The sequence below is a fragment of the Furipterus horrens genome, unplaced genomic scaffold, assembly GCF_987537825.1.
Source record: "Furipterus horrens unplaced genomic scaffold, mFurHor1.1.pri manual_scaffold_3, whole genome shotgun sequence".
NCBI lineage: Eukaryota > Metazoa > Chordata > Mammalia > Chiroptera > Furipteridae > Furipterus > Furipterus horrens.
Window position 1 is genome coordinate 112,375,396 of NW_028327173.1, and position 20,260 is coordinate 112,395,655.

General features: G+C 36.1%; 1 pseudogene; it reads left to right on the forward strand.

Annotated features, from left to right (window-relative positions):
* The first annotated feature begins 285 nt into the window (after positions 1-285).
* The window catches only part of LOC150015762 (cytochrome c oxidase subunit 6B1 pseudogene), a 29,708-nt pseudogene continuing 9,733 nt past the window's right edge, over positions 286-20,260 (forward strand).

Consider the following 20,260-nt stretch of genomic DNA (forward strand, 5'->3'; position numbering starts at 1 on the left):
TAAGGCTCAGCTTCTTACAACATTACAGGAACAACAGCTCTATCTAAGACACAGAGGAAAACACACACAAGAGACTTCCAGCCAAGATGGAGGCCTAGACTGACACGTTCCATCTCCCTTCACAACTAAGAAGGAACACAACTACCACAAAACCAGAAATAACTGAAGTTCCAGAAAATAAGTGGAAGTCCAATGTATGAAGTTATAAAGTGGTGCTCATCTGGACGTGTAGGAGGGGCAAAGCGAGGGCGGAGAGATCAAGCTGTGCTGGTGGTGACAGCAGTGATGACGACGGTGGGATGGCAGTAAGCACAGAAACCCCTATTTAAGGGGAGGACAGAAGCGCCTGGGGAGCACCCCTGGCTGCAGACCAGACCCGTCAGCTTGTGATTCCAATGCCAGGGAAGGCAGAACCCCATTGCCTTGGACCCTGAGGCCTGGAGTGGGTAGGGATGTAGGAGGAGGCTCCCAGTCTCTCAGTGGAGAGTGAACAGCAGGAATCCATTTTGGACCCCCACCAGCACAGAAAATGCCACAACGTAGTGAGAAGGGTCACCCAGTTGTGACCAGTGCATGGGGCTCTGCCTCCAATGGTGTTGGAGGTGTGACAGCCCTGCCCAGGAAGCAAAGGTAAACACAAAACTGTCAGGATGGCACAGATCATGATAGAGATCCCAGTGACACAGCTGACCAGACAGCAAATATCTAATCTAATGAAGCAGCCGATAGAAAATCTTTCTGAGGCATAATTCAGAGCTTTGGTTATGAAAATGCTTACATACCTAAGAGCAGATCTTAAACAAGACAGTAAAGGAATGAAGGCTAGTCCTGCTGAAATGAACAAAAACACCTACAAAACTAGTGGTGAGGGATCAAATCAACAAATCAAAACATAGAGAAGGAACAAATGGTCAACCAGTGCAGAAAGAGGAATCAAAAAGTGAGGAAAATGAGGAGAGGCTTAGAAACCTCTGGGACAGCTATAAGTGGGCCAACATCTGAATCATAGGGTTGAAAGGTGAGGAAGAACTAGAAATTGAAAAATTATGTGAAAAAATGATGAAGCAGAATTTCCCTAACTTGGGGAAGGAAATATATTTACAGGTCCAGGAAGCACAAAGAGTTCCAAAAAAACTGGGCCAGAGATAACCACATCAAGACATATTATAATCAAAATGTCAAAAATTAAACATAATCTTAAAAGCAGCAAGTGAGAAGAAGAGAATTACATACAAAAGGGTCCCAATAAGACTATTAGCTGATTTCTCAAAAGGAAGTCTGCAGGCAAGAAGGGACTGACAAGAAATATTCACAGTAATGAAAAGCAAAAACCTACAACCATGATTACTGTATCCAGCAAAGCCATCATTCAGATTAGAAGGGCAGAGAAAGTGTTTCCAGGACAAAGTAAAACTGAAGGAGTTCATCAGATGCAAACCACTGTTATATGAAATGTTAAAAGGACTTGTTTAGGAGAAAGAGGATCAAAACTGTGAACATTAAAATGAAAACTGTATCACAACAACCAACAACAGAAGCTAGGGAACTGAAACCAAGGCAAACTAAGTAGGCAATGAGAGTGGGAAAAGAATTATAGGTATGTGGAACATCATTGGGGGAGGTCAGCAGGGAGGAGGAAGTGGGGAAGGGAGGGAGATGGTACAGGACTTAAGGAGCATAGTAGGACGGAGTGGAGTAGATAGGAAGATGTTGAGTAGAACTGTATGCACAACCAATGGGCATGGACTAAGGGGCATGGTCATGCAGAGATTTAAACAAACTACATTATTGCTTTTTTTTAAACTATATTTTATTGATTATATTGTTACTATAGTTCCAATTCTTTCCCCTTTGCTCCCCTCCACCCAGCACACCCTCTCCCCCAGAAATCCCCCCTCAAGTCCATGCGATGGATCATACATACAAGCTCTCCCGCTTCACCCTTTCATATATTATTCTTCTTTAAAAAATTATTAATTAATTAATTAATTATTTTAACAATAAAAAATAACAATCCATCCCTCTCAGACTTAAGACCCTTTATAATCTTATATAGGACAATGGGCAAAGGTCTCGAGCTCCTCTAGCTGCTTCAAGCTGGACATGGTTGTCGTCCGACCTAACCTTGGGTCCAGAAATCCCCAATAAGAGTGGCGGTGTGGAGGGGAGGGTGGCCTTCCCACATGAGGAAGGATCGTGCAGACTCCAGGTCAGTTGACTGTCCCCAGTAAATGGCGTGATTGGTTTAACAGGCTGGCATCCTTGTTATATTCTGGGAGCAACAGATTTGGCAACAGGGTTAAAAGCATCATTCAATCAATAACCACTCGATGAAAAAAGGCAGGTATTAATTTTTCAATGTCCCACATTAGGGAAAAGAAGGGCTTCTTTGGAAGAAGGTGTTCCAGGCACATCTCACGTGTCCAAAACGCTTTTGTCCATTATACTTAGTTTGGTCTGAGGGAAATATTTTAGGTTTCCCTCCTCTCAGACCTTTGGGCTCTTTCTGTCCAAGCCATTAGGACAGAAAAGAGAAACCAGTTTTAAAGTGAAGCCCACAGACCACCCCATACTTCACCAAAACAGCCACTTAGTTCAGCCAAACCGCTGAGTCTCAGGAGGTAGTGATGCAGACAGGATTAAGTAAGGCCTATACATACAGACAATCACTCAGGTAATGAGACATAGGCTTATGCCCTTTGAAAACAGAAAACACATGTTAATTTATGTAACATAACCCAAATACAAGTCTCTAACTCTGTAGGATTGTCTTATCAGAAAGACATCCAGTTGCAAGGCATTTGACATTCTTCTTGCCTGTAAGTTAAACACCTTTGATGATACCACAGACATAGTTTAATTTTCAAATGAAAACAAATTTTAAATGAAAAGAGACTTTAAAGAAAGTTAGAAGCACTACTTTATAGTCTACCACTAAGCATTGTGATTTTCCTTGAATCACAATTTTTCTCCCTAATTTTACCCTCCTTATCATTAAAGGGACTGCATTAAGTTCATTTTTAATTTATCCTGTTAATTTGTATAAACACAACAAGAGCAGCAAACGATCACTTACAATCTTTAGTTCTGCTTTGCTGGAACTTACGCAAGGAACATTTAGGGTGACCTTCAGTCTGTCCTTTAGGGCACAGAAGTTGAGCCACATAACTGGCATTCAGCCTTGCCTGTAAACACCTGTCTTTTCCAAGTCCTTCAGGTTTTCCATTGTGCCTTAAGGTCCCTTCTAGCCATCTTTCAGGAAAACCACCTTCGTTCCTTCCCTGGAGAGATTGCCACGGACCACACAACTCCCAAAGTACCAAGCCTTTTATCTCGTGGGTTTTTATTATCTTTGAAAGTCAATCCCAGTTCCTCAGGGCTTTTTGCTAACAACCAGAGCCCAAGCATGTCTCCTTTAGGCATGACATACCAAAGTCTTGGTCAAAAAAAAAAAACCTCTATTAACAACTGGTCTTATTAGTTTTATGCAAAGAAACTTATGTCATTACTTATTTCCTTAGAATGCCAAACTCTGGAGGAATGAGATAGGGAGAAAAATATACAGTGTGAAAAAAAATCTTTGTCCTTCTAATATTCACTGAAATTGCATTTCCATTCTTTATATTTTCATTTTACCCCACTAAAATTTTTTTGTTTGTTTTTCCATTACAGTTGTCCTACTTTTTTCCCCCTTTTCCTTCCCTGCACCCTGCCTCCCCCTTTTCCCACATTCAGTCCCCACCCAGTTGTTCATGTCCATGGGTCATTTATACATGTTGTTTGACTAGACCATTCCCCTTCTTACCCCCTCTCTCCCTCCCACCTCCAACCCTTGTTACTGTTAGCTTATTGCTTGTTTACAAACCTCTGGTTCAATTTTGCTCATTTGTTTGTGTTGTTCATTAGTTTCCTGTAATAGGTAATAGCATAAGGTATTTTTCTTTCATTACCTGGCTTATTTCGCTAAGCATAATTTTCTCTAGTTCCATCCATGTTGTTGCAAGTAGTAGAAGTTCCTTCTTTCTTTCTGCTGCATAGTACTCCATTGTGTAAATGTACCACAGTTTTTTGATCCACTCATCTACAGATGGGCACTTAGGTTTTATCCAGCACTTTGCTATTGTAAGTAGGGATGCATAGGTTCTTTTCAATTTGAGGTTTCAGGATTTCTCGGATATAATCCTAGCAATGGAATTGCTGGTTCAAAAGGCAGTTTCATTTTTAGTTTCTCTGAGGAAATTCCAAACTGTTTTCCAAAGTGGCTGCACCAGTCTGCATTCCCACCAGGAATGTACCAGGGTTCCCATTTCTCCACATCCTCACCAACACAAATAGTTTGTTGATTTGTTGATGATGGCCATTCTGACTAGTGTGAGGTAGTATCTTATTGTGGTTTTTATTTGCATCTCTCTGATGGCTAGTGATGTCAACCATTCTTTCATATGTCTATGTCCTCTTTGGAGAAATATTTGTTCATGTCATTTGCCCATTTATTAATTCGGTTGTTTGTCTTCTTGGTATTGAGTCATATGACTTCTTTATATATCTTGGAGCTCAATCCCTTGTCTGAGATATCATTTTCAAATATGTTTTCCCATATGGTTGGTTCTCTTTTCATCTTGCTGATGTTTTCTTTTGCTAAGCAGAAACTCTTTAGTTGGATGTAGTCCCATTTGTTTATTCTTTCCTTTATTTCCCTTGCCTTAGGAAATATATCAGTGAAAATGTTGCTATGTGGGATATCTGAAAATTTCCTGCCTATTTTTTTCCTTTAGGAATTCTATGGTGCTATGCCTTACATTTAAGTCTTTGATCCATCTTAAGTTTATTCTGGTGTAAGTTGGTGGCCTAGTTTCATTTTTTTGCACGTTCCTGTCCAGTTCTCCCAATACCATTTGTTGAAGAGGCTCTTTCACTCCATTTGATGTTCCTTCTTTCTTTGTGAAATATTAGTTGACCATATAGACCTGGGTTTATTTCTGGGCTCTCTATTCTGTTTCATTGATCTATATGTCTGTTCTTATGCCAGTACCAGACTGTTTTGATTACCGTGGCCTTGTAGTATTGTTTGATATCAGGTATTGTGATTTCTCCTACTGTGTTCTTCTTCCTCCAAATTACTGTGGCTATTCAGGCTCTTTTTTGGTTCCATATAAATTTTTGAAGTATCATTTCTAGGTCTGTGAAAAATGTCATTGGTATTTTAATATAGATTGCATTGAATCTATAAATTGCTTTGGGTAGTATGGCCATTTTGATGATGTTGATTCTTCCCATCCATGAACATGGTATATGCTTCCATTTATTTGTATCTCTCTTAATTTCTTTCTTCAGTGTTATGTAGTTTTCTGAGTACAGGTCTTTTACCTCCTTCATTAAGCTTATTCCTAGGTACTTTATTTTCTTTGTTGCTATGATAAATGGGATTTTTCTTTCAGTTTCTATCTCTGAGATTTTATTGTTGGTGTACAGAAATGCCTTCGAGGTCTGAATATTGACTTTGTACCCTGCTATTTTGCTGAATTCACTTATTAGGTTGAGTAGATTCTTTGTGGAATCTATAGGGTTTTCTATGTACACTATCATGTCATCTGCAAATAATGACAGTTTTACTTCCTCTTTTCCAATTTGGATGCCTTTTATTTCTCTTTCTTGCCTGATTGGTGTGGCTAGAACTTCCAATAATATGTTGAATAGGAGTGGAGAGAGTGGACATCCTTGTCTTGTTCCTGACCTCAGGGGGAATTCTCTCAGTTTTTGCCATTGAGTATGATGTTGGCTTCAGGTTTCTCATATATGACCTTTATTATGTTTAGGTATGCACCCTCTATTCCAATTTTGCTGAGTGTTTTCATCATAAGTGGGTGTTGTACTTTATCAAATGCTTTTTCTGCACCTATTGATATGGTCATGTGATTTCTGTCTTTCATTTTGTTTAGGTGGTGTATTACATTTATTGATTTGAAAATATTAAACCATCCTTGCATCCCTGGGATGAATCCGGCTTGATCGTGGTGTATATCAAAATTTTATTTCAAATGTATTTTGTAAAAAAATTATAAACTCTAGTTAGTTTGCAAATCACAAGGAAATTTTGAAAATAATTTCTGCATAGCTTGTGTATTAGAGCAAAAAAGGAAGCATTTTGTAGATAAAGAAATATAGAAAAACAAAAGACTGGATTGTACCCTGATTCTTTTTGTATTGTAATCAGTGTGAGTGTATGTGTACGTGTGCATGTGTATGTATGAGGAGAAACAAACAAACAAACAAAAAAAACACCCAGGAATTTGTTTATAAAAAATTGTGTATTTATTCTTACATGTTTAAACTTCAGTCATCTTCAAACTACTCTTCATTTGATGCAATACTCCCCTTTGGACAACTTTTCCATTGCTCAAAACAATTTTTGAACTCATTGATTTTGATGCCTCTTAGTGTTTCTGCTGTTCTTGGTTTCACCTCTTCCATATCTGAAAAATGTTTTCCTTTGAGGACTTTCTTCATCTGGGGGGAAAAAAAGAAGTCACTCGGGGTGAGATCAGGTGAATAGGGAGGGTATGGCAGAGGAATCATGCTGTTTTTGGTCAAAAGCTGCTGATCACTCAGTGTGGTGTGGGCAGGTACACTTGTAAATCACCCATCATAAAATGGGCAAATATGTTAAAAGAGTTTAAAAATAAATTCACTGAAGCCCAATGCAGCCTTTCACAACAATGCCACTTGCACACTGATACAGATGGGCTCCTAGAACACTCATTTAGTGTCGGAAGCCTATACTATAAGGGACTTGCCCTCCAGAAGATAATTTCATTTTGGGGGGGGTCCCCCCTCACATATATAATTTATTATATATAAATTATTTACATATTATTTAAATTATAAATTATGCATTATTTATAAATTATATAGTATATTACATATACATACGTTATATGTAACATAATTTATATATAATATGTATAATATATTATATATATGTAGAGAGAGCAAGAGAGAGAACACAATGAGTACACTTAGCACAAACATTTAATTTTTAATACCATTCTTCACTAATAGAAATAAGAAATTAGGTCTTATCAGAGATATTTTAGATTGCATTGCTGAGGCAACTAAAGTGATAGAGCTACATGTAAAGGACACATGTGCCAGCTCATGAGGCTTTAACTGGCGAGAACTGAGAAACTTTCATTATAAAATAAATATTAACAGTAATGTGTTAAACCATTTTACTAAAACAAAAATCCAGAAACCCTAACAATATAGATAAATAAATTTAAATATTAATAAATGAGGAAGAAAATTAATAAATAAATAATAAATAAAGACAAATGGAATTGAAGAATCGCCAATGAATGTTAAAATAGCAAATGATATGTTTGATAAAGAACAGCATATTTTCATAGTATCACCTTCCCACAAATTATGTATAAGGGATAATAGCAATTTTAATGTAAAATAATATATCTGACACTATCTCAACCAAGTTATCAAAGTTAACATTACCAGTTTCAGGACAAGTCAACATCATTCACTTCATAATATCATGCTGACAAGGAAATACCTTTTATTTAGTATTATTACTCAAAATGTGCAACCTGAACCTAATTGTGAATAAAATTAGACAAATTTAATTGAGGGACTTTCTACAAAATATTTTTTCTGTACTTTTTAAATGTATCAAGCTTAAGAAAGAAAAACTTTGAGAAACTTTTTTAGATTTTAAAAGACTAAATATTTATAGCAACTAAATGTTATACATGAATAAAGTATATTCTGGACCGGAAAAAAAATCATAAAACGTGTTATGGAGATAATGAAACATGAATGGTGAATGTAAGTTAGATTATTTTATTGTATCAATATTACGTTTAGTATACTGTACTGTAGTTGTGTAAGATAATTATCTTCTTTTTTTAAAGTAAACACTGAATTGTTTAGGGATAAAGGAACACAAAGTCTCCAGCTTATAAATGGTTTGAGAGAGAGAGAGAAGGGAAAGAATAGGGGGAGAGATAGATAGATAGATAGATAGATAGATAGAGAATAATAGAGAAAAAATAAAGTCAAACTTAAACAAAGGGTATGCAGGAGTCCCTATTTTGTTTTCAATTAAAACTTTTTATTTAGTTATACAAAGTTCTTAATGTTTCTTTGGCAATAGGATATAATTAAATTATTCAACTTTATAAAAATTTACCTTTGCCTAGAAACAGTATTTACTATGTATACATAGTTGACTGACAAAATTCTCTACCATCTAGAACCCCAATTAACCAACAAAAAGGGGACATTACATGATTTCTAAGAAGGAAGAAAGGGCAAAAGATAGACACAAACAACCTTTTGCAATTAAGTATCACAACCCTATCTGCAGGCAACTTGCAATAACTTCCCAGTACAATTAGTGATAAGAAAAAACTTTCAGTGGTGAAAAAATTAAAGTCCCATTGAAGTATTGCTAAGCCACCTATAAGAAATTATTTAACCTTCTGCTATTCCAAATATATTTAATGCTAATTTTTAAAAATGAGCCATTTGCACTCCAAGTGTAACTATGTTGTATCTTTGAAATTAAGTTGAAAAAGCAAACAACAACAAAAAATCCCCAGTGCTGGTGACAAATATGCAGTGATGGCAGAGGTGGTACCTTGTACTATTCTTAAACCTTTTATGTAATATTGAAACTATATGAAAATAAAAATGTATACCTCATAAAAAAGATAAAATCAATACATGCTGATATAAATCAAGTTAGAGGTGTAACCATTAGTAAAATTTCAATTTTGTTCTATAACCCAGTCAGGTCTGTAGTTCAAGGGAGAGTTAGCATTCTGAAAAGTAGCATGTTTTTGTTTATATTTATATTTCAAAAGCTTCCCAGCTCTCCAAGCTCTCTAAGGACATATTGGTTAGTTTATAATCTTCTTTATCAGGGTCAAGATTAGTTTAGGCTAAAATAGATTTGCTATTTCTAGTGAGGAATAATACTAGGTTTTTTTTGGTGTGTGGTTTGTTTTCTTGTTGCTTCTCAAGATATTGCTCAATCTGAAATAACAAAATGTCAATGGCAAATGACAAGAAAAGTAGAAAATGTTTTATATTAATCTGTGCCTTTTTCCTCAATGTTTTGATTAGGGAAGCTATGTTGTATATATGTACTTAGAGATTCAAAGAATAAAGGATTTGGTTTAGAGATAAGAGGGTAGATTAAAAATACCTGCCTATATTCACAGGAAAACACCAAAAGGGTAATTTTATAAATGAGTGAACAAATCTAGAATTTTTAACTTTGGATTTTAATTATGCTGTCTATATAATTTGTACATGCCTTGTTTTATGGTCATCACATAATAAATGTACAATATATAGGTCTTTTGTGTACAATGAATTTTTTATCATCTTAAAAAAATATTTGTAGTAAAACTAAATTTAAAAAAACAAAAGAAATGGTATGGTAAAAGATAAGAGGAAATGAAGTCTGCACCACATTCTGAAAATGAGCATATATTTTGTACTTAGATATGTTTTATTCATTTTTAATGATTTTATAGTAATTTGCTCATTAAATTACTGACTAATCCACAGTGATGGGACAAAAACTCAGTGTGTCATTTTGTTTTCAAACAAAAATGAAGACAAAAAAGATGAGAAGGCAATCACAGTGCATTTGTTATATTCAAGCATACCGAAATTAGAAGCCCTGAGTATGTAAAACAACAAACAACTTGATTGAAATGGAATGAATGGCCACAATATAATGATGAAAATGTGAGTCTATTAGCTAACATGCAAACTCTTCAGCCAGACTTTCATAATCTTCTGACACAGGATAGGCCCCTTACACTAGTCAACCTTAGCGTCATGTTCAAATCTCTGCTTCAATCAAATTGTTATCCTCCCTGCCTCTCCCATGCTCACTATCAGTTCCTACTGCCTTAGCATACTTATGCTGGCCCTCTACTAAGAACCTCTTTAACTTTCCCTCTGAGCTACACCCTTTAATGTCTACCTCCTCCTTAGCATTATCCCAAGCCATTATTTTATCAGGATGATGATGCTTTTTATTTCTATAGTAGAGTGAGATCAAAGAAAGTTCAGACCAAAGGAAATGCTAGAGAATTCTAGAAATACCTTTTGTAGCCACTTAGCCACATCTTCAGCATATAGATTTATTAACTTCTAAAGCATCTAAATTAGAAAACACTGTAAATATTCTTTAATCAAACTATGTATTTATACCACAGTCATTTTGTAATATCTTTATCACTTTTTGCTCCTGTCTCCCCAAAATTAAATATGTAAGTAACTTATAGCTGCCCTAGGGCAAAAGGCCTTTTGTGTTCATTATATTCTCACCCGTAAGCTAGACACGTCGTCCTGACTGTATTTTTCCCTTGCATCCATGCTACTTCTGAACTTTATTCATTATCTCTTGCTTGGACAATGTTAGCAGCTTCCCAATTATTCTCTTGCTTCCTGGCTTTCTACACTAATGCATGCGTCACATGCCTGGAGAATGATATTTCGTAAACATACAAATTGCCTACTTAAAACCCAGTGGTGCTTGCTCAGCTCCTAAAAGATAACTTCCCAAGAACTTGAAACAGCATATAAAGCCCTCTCATGTATACCCTTTGTCTCTGCTGTATTTGTGTTCCTCTCTAACCAAAAATGTAAACTTTGCACTACTGCTTCTTCTAAAGGCTTTCATATCCTTAATCCCACTGTGTTTATTTTAAACTCCCATATACTCTTCTGCTTCCACAGTTCACACACAAACACACACACACACACACACAACCTACCTGAAGTAGTTCTCATTCCCTGGTTTCCCTGGTGTGTCTACTTTTTCTCAATGCCTCCTCAAACATTTCTTCTTCTCTGAGGACTCTCCATATCCTTCCAGGGCTATCCCTTTATGACATCAACTTTTTATGTATCTGCATTGCAAGAAAATGAAGGTTATTTGCATGTGTGTTTCCAGCACGATCTGGCTCATGGCAGATGATGTATAAAAGTTTGTTGATTAAATAAGTGAAATTGTGCTCCATAAACAGTTTTTGTTTGATTACTTACAGGCATATTTTGGTAACAAGTATCAATGACTCTAACATAAACATAGAGACATTTACGATTTTATCTAACCATGGGGAGCACTGTTGGAAAACAAATAAAACCAGATTATATACTTAACATATAATTACATGCATCAAATTATAAAAATATCCCATAAATAAAAAATGGTTATAGAGCATCCAAGAAAAATATTAAAGGTAGACAGCCATCATCAGTCCTAAAGTTTCTTAACTCATAAATCATTTTAAGATGATTAAAATTTTAATGTTAAAACTTAACATTTCTATGTTTTAGAAAATAATTCTGCACCCTGGAATATATCAATCTGTGCCAATTTCTCTAAGTAGGAATGAAGGAAAATCTTCCCACTTGTTTCCACTAGGTGAACACAGGAATGATGCATCCAATTACACCCAACAAAAATAACCAACTAGATTTAATGAGAGATTACATATATAATTTAGGAATGTTTCATGAAAGTAAGTTTCTTCTAGAAAAGTGCACGGTGGCCCTAAAATTTTTACAATTTTGAAAAAAATTTCTTCTTACATTAACATAGGTAATAATAATTAAAAAAATTCTTAGTTTTGAGCCAGGTCTAACCTAATCCTTTTTGTGATGAGACATTTTTTAGCCTTCTTTGAGGAAAGTGCTATTTAAAGCTATTGATGTCCACAAAATATAAAATCATTCTGTTAGGAAATGAAGCATGAGAATAAATCTAGATAAAGTTGCCAACCTTTTTTGAAGTTGCACTTTAGAATACTTGTGGGAATTTGGAGGATGCAGTCAAGTAATTTGCAGAGGTAGAAATACTGTATTTGACCATTCCATACCCCTCCCCAATCTTCTTGAATCCACTGCAAACAGCATTCACTGTAATTGACTAAGACACCACATAAAATGATTCTTCAAGCTGCCATAACCCACCCCAGGCAATATGGTCAGAAGAATATTATCATAACCTCTTGATATAATAGTATTCTTTATTAAAAATCACTATAAAAGAGAAAAAAGACTTTCAATAAATACATATTTATTTAGAATAAACTCACGATAGGAAAATTTTATAATAGAACTAATGTACTAAAACAGCTGGAGATACTTGGAGAACAAAATCTAAATTGTGAGGAAGTTGCAATATTGCTATGATAGAGCAGATATGTCTTCAAATAAAATATTACAAAAATGTAACCTTGAAAAAAACTAATCAGGAATCTAACTTTATCTTATTAAAACTGGCTCTTGCAATTATTCCTAAGACTTCTTACCAAAACGAAAGCCCATGGGAATCTCATGCTTTTCAAAGTTAATTATATCAGCAATTTCTCCAAGTGGAAGGTATTTTCTAGAGTGGAGTCTTGAGAGTCCTTGTATACTCTGGGAGCCTGAGTCATTCTCAGGAAACCAGTATGTCTGTCGAGCAATATCCTTGTGTATCCCAGCTCTGAATAATAAATAATATTTAGTAAAAAAAAAAATCACTATGATTTCTATTGGGTATTTACCATATTGAAACCTATAGTAATAATTTTAATTTTGTTAGTCAATTTATTCTTTTAATTTTTCTAGGTAGATTGTTAATTCATTTATATTTTCTTCTACTCAGTAGTGTAACACATGATTAAGCATCCTTATAAATCGACTTTCTAAATGACTTAAATTAAAGAAAAGGTGTTGAATTGACTAATGAAGAATATTTTCCTTCAGCATATTCTATCCACATCAAGGTTAATCCTAACAAATTATAACAGATGCTTTCTTTCACATACTAGTTCACTTAAATCACATTTATTGAGTGTTATTTGTGTCAGGTAATGTGCTAGACTGATTAATGTGAAACAGACTGCTTGCATACCAGAATGCCAGTGTGTTTATTTTTAAAAGGAAATAGTCATGTCCATTATCCATAAGAGTTCTTATCAGTATACAACTTCTAAATAACCTCAAGGTCTCTTGATAAGCATAGAATTAGAGCAAAGAGAATTAGATTGTCTTCATTCTGTCCACAGAAAAGCCTGATGAACTTCCCCAGCTTCACAACAAAATAGATTTCCCTTCTGAATTAAATATCTGTGTCTACCAGATACATTTTCTTTTTCCTCTGGACTGCGTCGACTAAATAGTTACAAATTCTGTCTACTTTTCTATTATCTACTAATACTTACCACATCATTACTTCTGAAAATAAGATTACAACACAATTAAATGAGTTCCATCTTTCCTTAGTTGAGGATACATTCTAATCTTTTTGACTGGACTTGCTATAACTCGTCTCCAATGACAACACTTACAAAGACTTCTCTTAAGTTATCTTTGAAGATTGTTAAGTTGTACACTTTATGAAGAATTGTGCTTGCTTTTTACTACTTTTATTCTAAGTGTATAACCTCAACTCCAAATCCTGAGGCTAGCTTGATGACTTCTACATACTAACTGAGGTTTCTGAGGTTCCATCATGAATCTTGGATTTTATCAGAAGGGTTAGTTAAAAAAAATAAAATAAAGCCCTGGCTGTTGTGGCTCAGTGGATTGAGCATCGGTCTGCGAGCCATGTGTCACTGGTTCGATTCCCAGTCAGGGCACATTACTAGGTTGCACGTCAGGTCCCCAGTTGGGGGCGCAAGTGAGAGGCAACCACAGAGTGATGTTTCTCTCCCTCTCTCCTTTCCCCTCTCTCTAAAAATAAAATAAACAAATAAATTTTTAAAAAAATCTGAAAGTCTAATTCATTTTAAAAATAATAATAATTAAATAGGTAGGAGGGAGAACATGGTGGCAGAATAGGTAGCAGTGTTATCTGCTTGCTCCTATTGTGGAAAGGCTTAAAGTACAAACACAGAGATGAGTGAGTGAGTGTGAATTTCGGACAGCGCGAGCAGGTAAGGGAGTGCGGGAGTGGACTAGAAAAGGGCAAAAGCCTCGCCCATGATCTCAAAGGGAGTCGCTGGGCCCACTGAGCCCGGCGCCACTGCTGCACTGCACCCCAGAGGGGCAGCTTCAGACCGGCAGCAGTTTTGTCTGCTTGCTCCTATCATGGAAAGGTTTAAAGTACAAACACGGAGATGAGTGAGTGAATGCAAATTTTGGACAGTGCAAGCAGGGAAGGGAGTGCAAGAGCAGAGTGGAAAAGGGCAAAAGGCTCACACACACTCTCAAGAGGAGTCTCTGGGCCCCCCCATCACAGTTGTTGGGCCCACTGAGCCTGGCGCCGCTGCCGCACCGCACCCCAGAGGGGCAGCTGCAGACCAGCTCACTGGCGGGGATCTTCCTGGGAACTGATGCCTGCCATAGGTGCTGGGACAAGCGGAATCCAGGACGGAGACAATAGGAAGGTTTTCTTGAAACAGCTTGTGGTGTGAGAGGACTGTAAGTGGCCCAGACTGTGGGAAGCTGTGTGACCTGAGTCTGGGTGGTGAACCCCTGGACTGGCAGCCCTACCCCCTGGGTGCACACATCACGGTGCCTTTGAACAGAAAGGAGCAGAGTGGGCCTTGAGAGCTGCAACAGAAATGAGGGCTCGGTGGGCGCCCCAGCCGGGTGGGCAATGTGCACAGATTAATGGTGAGATGCTGTCAGCCAGGGATGGACACAGCCCAGTGCAGAGGCTTGGAGCACAGAGACTTCTTGGGAGAAGGAGCAAAGACAGGACCCTAGGCTGGGCGGGGATTAGGAACATGCGCACTGGCTTGCCAACAGAACAGTGTTGCTAGAGAAGCCTGAGGACTGTTAGAGGGTGCCAGAGGACAAGTAGGGAGAGACCCAACTCAGCGGGGCTCACAGCAGAAAGTTATAGCAGGCCTATGACTGAGAGAAAAGCAGTCACAGAAACCAGCCAGATCACCTCACAGCCAGCCAGCCAGCCAGAAAAAAATTGAAACTCATGGAATTTTGCACACAAAGGCTGAACTGAGTAGAAACTTTCTTTCTTTCATATATACATATATATGTGCGAGAATATATATATATACATACATACATATATATGTGCGAGTATATATATATATAATATTATTATTTTATTTTATTTTTATTTTTATTTTATTTTTATTTATTTATTTATTTATTTATTTTATTTTAAACTGTCTCTTTAATCTGTTTCATACCTTCTTTCCCTTCCATCCTTCTTCTTCAATTTTTGTTTGTCTATTTTGTTTAGCCTCCCTATCACATGAAATATGTAGCATGTAACTGCTATATAAATCTAATACTATACACTTCCACTTTCCTTCTTTATTCTGCATTCTTCTCTCTCTTTTTTTAATATACAATGTAAATATTACTTACTGTCTTGCATAGCCTTGATCCTACTTCCTACTATTATTATCCTATCACTCCCTTCTCAAAAATTATCTTTTTTCTTCACTTAAAACAACTCATATCTATTTCTCCTATAGTATAATAGTCTTAACCTCTCTACATTTATATTAATACTGGCTAATTTGCTGCTGATAGTGTTATAGAGGATGGGGAATATTTTTGAGAGTGTGGGTTTCTTGCCTGGGCTGTGTGTTTATGTTTTAACAGCATCTTCACAAAAGAACTTAAGACAAGGTGGGCAGAGTGACTCTCAATCAACTAGGCAGAGGGAAGTTCCCACCAAAGAGTAACTGAAATATAACCAGACAGCATAAACAAATGACATAAAGGGTATCCCAGGAGGGTCAGGCTCAGGAGATCAAAGAGGCTGCAATATTGAAACCCCCAGGTCTCCTGTAAAGAATTTTATACCACAAAGGTGGGAAATCAAAACAGACAAATCTAATAAACAAAAACAAACAAGAAGAATACAATATGGGAAGGCACTGAAAAAACTTCCCAATGAAAGGAAGAGAGGAATCCCCAGAAAGAGAGGTAGATGGAATGGACATAAGCCAACTATCAGACATGGAATTCAAAATAATGGTGATGAAGAAGCTCAATGTACTTGACGATCTCAAGGATAACTATGACAAACTCCAAGGAAATTACCAACAACTCCAAGAAAACTACAAAGACTTGAGGAAAACTACAGGGAACTTACAGAGAACTACACCAGCATAAAAAATGACATAGAAATAATTAAGAACCAGGAAGAAATGAAGAATACAATTTCTGAATTGAAGAAAACAGTAAAATCAATCAAAAGCAGGCTAAACGAAGCAGAGGATCGGATCAGTGAGTTTGAGGACAATGTGGAAAAAAATTCCCAGACAATACAACAAAATAAAAGAAAATTGAAAAGGTATGAAGAGGGTTTAAGAGAATTGCAAGACAACATGAGATGAAACAATATTCAAATCATAGGGATACAATAATGAGAAGACAAAGGAGAAGAGCAAGGGATAGAAAACCTGATAGAAAAAGTAATGACAGAAAATTTTCCTAACCTGATGAAAGGAAAAGTCATGCAAGTCCAGGAAGCACAGAGAGTTGCAATGAAGAGGAATCCCCAAAGGCCCACAGCAAGGCACATCATAATTAAAATGGCAACATTCAAAGACAAAATGAGAATCCTAAAAGCAGGAAAAGAAAAACAGCAAATAACATACAAGGGAGCTCCAATAAGGCTATCAACCAATTTCTCAACAGAAACACTACAAGCCAGAAGGGAATGGTTAAAAATATTTCAAGCAATGAAAAACAAAGGCCTACAACCAAGACTACTCTACCCAGAAAAGCTCTCATTCAAAATAGAAGGTGAAATAAGGAGTTTCTCAAACAAAAAAAGACTAAAAAAATACATCTCCACCAAACCAGCATTGCAAAAGATGCTAAAGGAGATGCTTTAAAATAAGAAGAAAAAATAAAGAGGGGGGGGGAGGCACACAGGAACAAAGGGAAATGAATAAATTTATGTAAATAATAACCTTAAATGTAAATGGACTAAATGCTCCAATTAAAAGACATAGGGTAGCAGAATGGATACAAAAACAGGACCCACATATATGCTGTCTAAAAGAAACACACTTCAAAAAAAAAAGAGACATACACAGACTGAAAGTGAAGGGATAGAAAAAAGTATTCCGGGAAAATGGACATGAAAAAGAAAGCTGTGGTAGCAATACTCATACCAGAAAAAACAGATTTCAGAGCAAGGGCCATAAAAAGAGACAAAGAAGGACATTTCATAATACTTAAGGGAACAATCCATGAAGACTATATAACTCTGGTAAACATATATGCACCCAACATAGGAGCACCCAAATATAAAAGGAAAATACTAGAAGAACACAAGAAGGATATTAACAGCAACACACTCATAGCAGGGGACTTTAAAACTCCCTTATCAACAATAGACAGATCTTTGAAGCAAAGAAACACCAAGGATATACAGGCATTGAACAACACACTAAACCACAAGGACTTAACTGATATATATAGAACTTTTGAACCCCGAAAACAAAAATATACATTCTTTTCAAATGCACATGGGACATTTTCAAAGATAGACCACATGATAGGACACAAAACAAGCCTCAACAAATTAAAGAAAATTGAAATTATATCAAGCATCTTTTTAGATCACAATACCTTAAAACTAGAAATCAACCTCAAAGAAAAAAATCAAAGATATCCAAACTCATGGAGAATGAATAACATGCTATTAAATAATGAATGGGTTAGCAATGACATCAAAGAAGAAATCAAGAAGTTTCTGGAAACTAATGATGATGAACACACAACAGCCCAAAACCTATGGGACACAGCAAAAGCAGTCTTAAGAGGGAAGTTCATAGCAATACAGGCCTACCTGAAAACACTAGAAGAATCTCAAATAAAAATTCTAACCCTAAAGCTACAAGAACTAGAACAACAACAACAAACAAAGCTTAGGGTGAGTAGAAGAAAGGAAATCATCAAGATCAGAGCAAAATTAAATGACATAGAGACTAAATAAACAATTCAAAAGATCAACAAAATTTGGAGCTGGTTCTTTGAAAAGTAAACAAAATCAACAAGCCTTTAGCCAGGCTCATCGAGAAAAAAAGAGAGAACACCCAAATAAACAAAATCAGAAATGAAAGAGAAGAAATCACAACTGATATCACAGAAACACAAAGGATTGTAAGAAATTACTACATACAACTCCACGGCAAGAAATTTGAAAACCTAGATGAAATGGACAAATTTCTAGAAACACATAATCTTCCAAAACTGAATCTAGAAGAAGTAGGAAGTCTGAACAGACTAATAACAAAACATGAAGTTGAAACAGTAATAAAAAATCTCCCAGCACATAAAAGCCCTGGACCAGATAGCTTCATGGGCCAATTTTACAAAACATTTAGGGAAGAACTAAATCCTATCCTCATCAAACTATTCCAAAAAATCCAAGAAGAGGGGAAAATCCCAAACTATTTCTATGAAGCCACTATTACCCTAATCCCAAAACCAGGTCAAGAAACAACAAAGAAAGAAAACTACAGGCCAATATCACTGATGAACACAGATGCTAAAATTTTTAACAAAATATTGGCAAACAGGATCCAGCAACACATTAAAAATATCATACACCACAATCAAGTGGGATTCATCCCAGGGATGCAAGGGTGGTTTAATATTCAAAAATCAATAAATATTATACACCACCTAAACAAAATGAAAGAAAAAAAATCACATGATCATATCAATAGGTGCAGAAAAAGCATTTAATAAAGCACAACACCCATTTATGATTAAAACACTCAGCAAAATGGGAATAGAGGGAGCATACCTTAACATAATTAAGGCTATATATGAGAAGCCTGAAGCCAACATCATACTCAATGGACAAAAACTGAAAGCATTCCCCATGAAATCAGGAACTAGACAAGGCTGTCCACTCTCTCCACTCCTATTCAACATAGTGTTGGAAGTTCTAGCTACAACAGTCAGACAAGAAAAAGAAATAAAAGGCATCCAAGTTAGGAAAAAGGAAGTAAAACTATCATTATTTGCAGATGACATGGTAATATACATAGAAAATCCTATAGACTCCACTAAAACACTACTTGATATAATAAGCGAATTTGGCAAAATAGCAGGGTACAAAGTAAATATACAGAAATCGAAGGCATTTCTGTACAACCACAATAAAATACCAGAGATAGAAACAGAAAAGAAAATCCCATTTACTATAGCAACAAGAAAAATAAAGTACCTAGGAATAAACTTAACCAAAGAGATAAAAGACCTGTACTCTGAAAACTATGTAACACTGAAGAAAGAAATTAAGGAATATACGAATAAATGGAATTGAATACCATGTTCATAGATGGGAAGAATAAACATCGTTAAAATGGCCAGGCTACCCAAAGTAATTTACAGATTCGATGCAATCCCTATTAAAATACCAATGACATATTTCACAGACCTTGAACAAATACTTCAAAACTTCATATGGAACCATAAAAGACCCTGAATAGCCAAAGCAATCTAGAGACAGAAGAACACAGCAGGAGGAATCACAATACCAGACATCAAACTATACTACAAAACCACTGTGATCAAAACAGTCTGGTACTGGCATAAGAACAGAGATATAGATCAATGGAACAGAATAGGGAATTCAGAAATAAACCCAGGCTTATATGGTCAACTGATATTTGACAAAGGGGGAAGAAACATAAAATGGAGTGAGAAGAGCTTCATCAACAAATGGTGCTGGAAGAACTGGACAGGAACATGCAAAAAATGAAACTAGGCCACCAACTTACACCACACACAAGAATAAACTCAATATGGATCAAAGACTTAAATGTAAGCCATGATACCATAAAAGTCCTGAAGGAAAACATAGGCAGAAAAATCTGAGATATCCTACATAACAATATTTTCACTGATACATCTCCTAAAGCAAGAGAAATAAAGGAAAAATTAAACAAATGGGACTACATTCAACTAAAGAGTTTCTGCTCAGCAAAAGAAAACATTAGCAAGATGAAAAGGAAACCAACCATATGGCAAAACATATTTGCTAATGATACCTCAGACAAGGGGTTGATCTCCAAAATATATAAAGAACTTGCATATCTCAACACCAAGAAGACAGACAGCCCAATTAAAAAATGGGCAAAGACCTGAACAAACACTTCTCCAAGGAGGATACACAGAGGGTCCATAGACACATCAAAGGATGCTCAACATCACTAACCATCAGAGAGATGAGAATAAAAACCACAATGAGATACCACTTTACATCTGTCGGAATGGCCATCAT